Source organism: Rhagoletis zephyria, unplaced genomic scaffold (assembly GCF_001687245.7).
Source record: "Rhagoletis zephyria isolate East Lansing unplaced genomic scaffold, Rhagoletis_zephyria_1.1 Rzeph_scaffold_00051, whole genome shotgun sequence".
Lineage (NCBI taxonomy): Eukaryota > Metazoa > Arthropoda > Insecta > Diptera > Tephritidae > Rhagoletis > Rhagoletis zephyria.
In genome coordinates this window covers 366209-373333 of record NW_016157135.1, presented here as the reverse complement: position 1 = coordinate 373333, position 7125 = coordinate 366209, and the positions used below count along the sequence as shown (strand labels likewise).

Below are 7125 nucleotides of genomic sequence, written 5' to 3'. Positions count from 1 at the left end.
CAGTATGCTTTGANCGAAGAAATTCGGGCTATTCCGGCCGAAATGCTCGAAAAAGTTGCCCAAAATTGGACTTTCCGAATGGACCACCTAAGACGCAGCCGCGGTCAACATTTAAATGAAATTATCTTCAAAAAGTAAATGTCATGGACCAATCTAACGTTTCAAATAAAGAACCGATGAGATTTTGCAAATTTTATGCGTTTTTTTTAAAAAAAAAGGTATCAAGCTCTTAAAAAATCACCCGTTACTAGAATTACTCGTTTACAGTAATAAGAATAAGTGGAAAATTTCCCGGAAAAAACCCCCAAAAAAAAGTCTGGATCCGCCGCTGGGCCTGTTTTATTTTTGATTATGTACTTGGATGTGAAATAACACATATTCTAATAAAATTTTAAGCATATTTGCGCTCCAATGCAACGAACATACTTGTTTTAAGCCATCTTACAAATGCTTTGTCAAGATAAAAATTCCCCACACAAAAATATTGCCACTGATAAAACTTATACATATCTGGCAAACAAAATGGCATATGGTAGGCAATAATTTTCCCTGTGAAGACGCGTCGTTAGCTAGTCTTTCAGTGTTGTAAAAGGCCGCTCGCACCAAACGGTGTCGCGTTCAACTCACGCAGGGTTGCACGAAAAAAAATTGAACGGCTAAAAATATCAAAATATAAAAAAATATAAAAATATTCGCCATAAAAAGGCGTTTGCATTGCATTCTTCTTTTGGTTGAACGGCCTTTCAACTAATCGCCTTCAACAAAGTTGGTCGCCAGCCAACATTTAGCCATTCAACTTTTTTTTTCGTTCAACCTTGCGAGAGTTGAACGCAAAAGTTGAACGCAAAATCGCCTCGTGCGAACACCTTTTTAAGGGTAATACAGCTTAGCTACAACACCGGGAAATACTGTGTTCGATCCTCCAATTACGATCGCGAATTACCCCTTTCCCACGCGCATATTCTTAATTCAATTTGATAGTTCTCAATCTCCGATAAAAATTAGAGATGGCAGCGATTTGTTCGTTATTCGCATGGTAATTGGATCTGAATTACCAACAAGTGAGGTAATTCGCTCTCAGAATTTAGTATGGCGAATTGCGTAATTCCAAGTGTAGTTGGAGTGCGAATTACGAATGAGAGAGCAAACTACGTAATTGGCGGACAGTGGGAAAGCCGTATTAAATATTATTGGTTAAGGCTAAAAGGCGTTTGTACTGTTCAACTTTCACAGGTGGTTAGTTGAATCAAAAGTTTTCATCATTTAACTGAATGTTGAACAATGTAAACTCCTTTTAAATACAATGATTAGGTACGGTTATGAAATAATAATATTCTGAACGAAATTTTTGGCTAATTTCATCACTGGTATAAAACCTGAAAAGGAGTACAAGGAGGACATTTTTACTCAAAAGGAGAACAGAGAAGGACAATATTTTTGAGGAGGACAATCCTCCTCAAAGGAGGACGGTTGGTCAGCTTGATAATACGCATCAAGTAAAGTGTAAACAAAATATGCTGTTAAATAATTGTAGTATACCAACAAGCCGGATGCACGGATGTTAGCCAATATGTATTAAAAAAAAATTTAACTGCATACCACTGGAGGTGCCGGGGTTTGAACCCGGGACTTCTCACATGCGAAGCGAGCGCTCTACCACTGAGCTACACCCCCATACCGTTAAGACGCACCTGCATGCTAACGGTGCGTGCAAGTTTTACAAGTAAGTAACAAAAATTATTCCAGTAATGGCCAAAATTAAATCAGTGCTCTGCCGAAGAATCAACGAAAGAGATTAGGGAAAGTAAATCGAAAGAAATCGTGTAAAGTAATTAACGTAATATTAACACTGACGTGCCGCACTTTCGTTTTGACATAAGTAGGCCTGCCATTGAATTGGACTTAATGGTGACATGAGCAAAATTAGATCCACAAATTTATTGTAAAGATCAACGCAAATATAAAGAGTGCAGCAATTAAACCTTTTATACTTAGATACCTAAGTCGCTTTGTGAATACTTCAGTGCTGTTACTCACTTTTGAGGGCTGAATTTTTCGGTTGTTGGACCAAATATGAATTTTGTCCGTCTTGCGTTAAAGTCGTCAATCTCACTTTGGGCATCGTGGGTATGAGCCCTCTTTCAGGCTCTTATAAAATCGCTCTTTGATCTAATTGTCCCACATCGGGGTTACATAAGTATGTAACTATGTACCCAGCAAATTCGCTGAAAATCATTTAATTTAATTTATTCCTATAAAATTTTGCTTAGTTGACTCCACCTACTTATGATGGTACATCTTGGCCACAGTTATTGTTTTATGAGTCTTTTCCCATAATTAGCACATTCGTTGCTTTTAGCCAATTATTGCATTTTTGCGCATCGGTCCACAAAACTTAATTAACTCAGATGTTATTAGTAAAGATTACTGGGGATTGAAACCAAAAAAGGCAAGAAGCATGCGAAACGGCAGCAACTGTGCAAAAGTTACCCCAATAATTCTGCCTTATTTTAATTGGTATTTTAAGTTTGTGAAAGTTTAAATAAAAGAGTTTTACCTCAGAATTCGTCAAAATAATCATTACCAAGTACTTTGCAATATTATAGCACGGTGGAATAGGAGTAGAAAGAACCACTCCCAATCCACTCTAGTACAATTGGAGGTGCCGGGGTTTGAACCCGGGACTTCTCACATGCGAAGCGAGCGCTCTACCACTGAGCTACACCCCCTTGAAATGGGGCGCTGCCAAAAGGCCATAATCTGGTTGGGAGCAAGCGAGTAGTGTGAGCGAGCGCGCTAACGGTCGAACGAATGTATGAATGGAAACGATTGCTGATAAACAAAAAAATAAAAAAACCATTGGTCGTATACGCATTTTTGTTAATATGCGCGGAAGAGTTTGGCGCGCAAACCATACAAAGATAGAGAAAGGCAAATAGTCAATAAAAGATAACAACAATAGCCAAAAAGCAGCAGACGATAGACCAAAAAAATATAAATTTATTTATGTATACACATAAGTATATGTATACATAGTTACATACATATTTTTACTGGCAATATAGAAGAATGTAATTGCTTGCTTTGCTTTAGTAGTATTTCTATATTTGTATGTACGTAACAAAGGTGTATTAATTCACCGTAATCGTAATGAGCGTGAGAGTTCGGCAGCTAAAAATGTGAGAGCTTCATTGTTTTGTCGTTTCGTCTTTGTTGAATATTTTTTGCTAATAATTTATTTTTAAAACAATATTACTAATGCTTTTTGTGTGCGTAATCAGCATCAAGAAGAAGCAGACCACGAAACGACTCTTATCATTTAGTGGGCTTTGTTAATGTTTAACTAATAAGTTAATTGAATATGCTGAGTGAGTAAATTAGGTAATTGCCGTGTGGGTTAGCCTAAAACTAAATAAATAAATTTAAAAGTTTTAGTTCACATGCAAACTCTGTTCCATACTTAAAGTATTTAAAAAGTTAAATTCAAATACATATACTGAAGAGCAAAACTGGAACAATAGAACGGAAAGTTAAGTTTGTGGTAAAGTACTTCTTCAGTTTATTTACTTTATTAAGTTTATGGTAATTCAAACATGTATTTCGCCTTACCGATGTTTAACTAAACGTTTGACCATACAAATTTCAAAATTCGCATATGGAAACTCAGAAGAAATGACCAAACAAAAATGAACTGGATTGTTCCAGTTTTGCACCCGCTCAGTAATTGCTGAATTTTATAATTCAAGGAGGAGTTCTGGCTCATTTGCTGCAATTTTGTAATCAAGGCGCGTGGAATTTTCGCTGTGAGTGCATTATGTGCACATACCAAGCAACAAGAATTTAAAGTTTTTGCAAAACGGTCAGAAAGGCCACACTGTAAATAAAGAAATCATATCGGCCAAATTTCCGTTTTATGGTTATGTAAACAAGCGATAAAAGGGCGGACCTCAGTCTACAAGATCAAGAGACCACAAAAAATTGCAATTTGCCAGGCTAGGCATATTGGAGGGTCTCTAAATGCCAATAAACTTTGGTTCAAAATCAAAAATTACTGTTTTATCACCACAAACCAAGTGACTGGACATTATGTAAGACATGGCAACAAGTTATTGCAATTTTGAGTGAATAAGCAATTTCTGAGGATATTTTTCGCAGGCTTTTATTAATTTTAACAGGACAATGATCAGAAATATCCTCCGAAACTGGGGTCAAATAGGTATAAATCCCAAGTTTTTATAATCATGGAGTGACCTGCGTAAAGCGCAGAACTGATTCAACAGAAAACTTATGGAATTGTTTGGAAATGCCACTGTTCAATTGCGAAAACTGGCCCAATCGCATGCAAGACCTTGGGCATGGCGTTGAGGAAAACCGGTGCGCGTTAAAACAGATTTCGTCTAAAACCTGTGCTAAAGTATCCCAAGATGACCATAAAAGCTAAAATATTCAAATTGGTTATGGCCAATTTATTAAAAGTCAAGCAAATGGTAAAATTTTCTGTCGGGGGCAAAACAGGAACAATCTAGTTGCTAAATTTTTTTGCGATTTTCTTCTTTATCTGCTTGTATTAGTTATTGTTTTTATGGCCTTCTAATGAAATAAACATTGGAAATGTGAATTCCGAAACTATATTACAAAAAAGTCTTCATATATTGCGAATATATCGCAAGAAAATTCACATTATGTATTACTGTTCCGGTTTTGCTCCTCAGTGTACATGTACATACCCTTGTGGTCAGTTGATTAAATTAAGTGACATTTTTACAAGTTTTGGATATTTTTCTTTTGTTTATTTGTATGTTTAGTTTTTTTTATAAATGTTCACCACATTATATAACCACCACAATATAAATCCACATTTCAAACTTTTTACACAAATTATAAAAGTTCAACAAACCTTACCAATTACACCCAAAAATTTTAAAATTTGTATTCAGAATTTTTAGAAAAAATTTAGGTATACAATTTTATAGCCCAATAAATTTATTTGATTTGATTTTTAATATATTTTTTTAATGACGGTTCTAGGCATTTTTTCAATATAAAGGAATTGTCGAGTATATTTAATATCGCAGAAAACGCGTTGTGCAAAAAAAAAAAATATTAAAAATTTATGCGATTTTCCAGCGTTTGCACTTGCACTAAAATAAAATGGGCTATAAAACAACATACCTAAAATTTTTCTAAAAATTCTAAATAAGGTTTTTAAATTTTGCGGGTGCAATTGGTAGAGTTTGTTGAACTTTGATAGCTTTTGTACAAAGTTTGAAATTTGAACTTACATACATGCTTTTATTAGATAACGGCTACACTTTCATAAAATATAACAAACATTCAACAAATCCTTATTTACATGTTCGCAAACGTACCTCGATGTATGTACCAGGAATGTTGCGAATGTGGAATTTTAGACATCCGCGGAAGCGAATGCGGATGTTTAAACGCTAACATCCGCGGATGCGGATGCGAATGCGGATGTCAAATATTTTTATACCTGAACGCACTTGTGCACAAGGCTATTATAACTTTGTTCACATAACGGTTGTTTGTAACAGGCAAAACGAATCGAAATAGATATAGAAAAATGTATACATAAATGATCAGAATGAAAAGAGAAATCGATTAAGCGGTGACTGTCTGTCCGTCCGTCCGTCCGTCTGTGAACACGATAACTCGAGTACAAATTGAGATATCTTAACGAAAGCAACTACCGTTGCATGGGAGGTAGGCGTGGTTATCATCCGATTTTGCCTATTTTCAATACCATCCGTCCTACGCTCAAAGGAAGTATACATACCAAGATACTTCCTTTGAGCGTAGGACGGATGTAATTGGAAATAGGCAAAATCGGACGATAACCACGCCTACCTCCCATGCAACGGTAGTTTTCAGAAATACGAAAACTGCGATATTTTAGTAACTACCGAAGCTTATTCACTCAAAATTGATATTTACAATAATTTTTAGGCGAAAAATAAGAATATTAAAAATTTTTGGGAAATGGGCGTAGCCACGCCCACTTATGAATACATGTGTATACCTTGGGAACCGCTCCGCCGATTTCTCCTAAACACAGACACAGTTGTTGGCCTTCACAAAACATACCAAACGGCTGAAAATTTAAAAAATCGGATAATAACCATGCCCACATCCCATATAACGGTTATTTAGAGAAATACGAAAGCTTCGATACATCAGTAAATACTGGAGCTAATTTATTCAAGATTAATGTTTGCAATACTTCTTTAGCAAAAAATACGCTTATAATAAAATGTTAGAAAATGGGCGTGACCCCGCCCAGTTATGATCACATATGGGTGTTTCCATCGGAAGGTCCACCACGACAAAAAAAAATAAAAGTCTTATATCTAACGTATTTACGGGCCGATTAGTCTGCTATTTAAAATATATACTGGCTATGTAAGTAGAATCATGTTTGCGTAAAATGGTCTTCCTAGGTGGCGCCAAGGTTGAGATATTTCGAAAAACCGTATTTATGGTCCGATTTGGTTCGAATTTGGCGTATGTAGTTGAAACATAATAAGGCATAGATTTCCAACAAATTCACCCTGAAATGGCGCTGAAGTCAAAATATAAAGTATATTCTACATAAAATAAATGTTTTATTTGCGTTAAAAATTTATTTAAAAGCAATATTAACAAAAATATAACGATGGAAATTTATGTCACGTGACGCTATGTCCGTGACGTTTCACACTTGGGGTTGTAAAAGAAAATTGAAACAAGTTGCATTAATTCTAAAAACAACTAGAATTGCTCCAAATCATATTAAAATAAGTTTCAAGAAAATAGCCATCCACAATTGGCAGAGTTTTGCGATTTTGTAAGAAAAGAAAAAATCTACTTCCATTTTTTGTCACGTAACGACACTCTCTTTAAATGCTTATATTTCAGGACCAAGCAGTTCGATTGTTTTCATTTTGTTAAATATAGAGCTAATTATGTGCTATACAATGGCCCAAAAAAGAAAACAAATGGTATTCCTTGTTTGTATCACATTGAAACGTACGACTGTCACGTATGCGACGTATGGAAATACCCATATGTGTATCTCGGTAACCGTTCGATCAATGTGTACCATCTCGGGACGATGGGATCGAGATC

General features: G+C 35.5%; 2 non-coding genes across 2 annotated transcripts; both read right to left on the bottom strand.

The window, feature by feature from the left end:
- Positions 1–1602: 1602 nt before the first annotated feature.
- On the bottom strand, positions 1603–1674 carry TRNAA-CGC (transfer RNA alanine (anticodon CGC)). Its single transcript has one exon. It is a non-coding gene; the product is annotated as a tRNA-Ala (tRNA).
- Positions 1675–2657: 983 nt separating this feature from the next.
- Positions 2658–2729, bottom strand: TRNAA-CGC (transfer RNA alanine (anticodon CGC)). Its single transcript has one exon. It is a non-coding gene; the product is annotated as a tRNA-Ala (tRNA).
- Positions 2730–7125: the final 4396 nt, after the last annotated feature.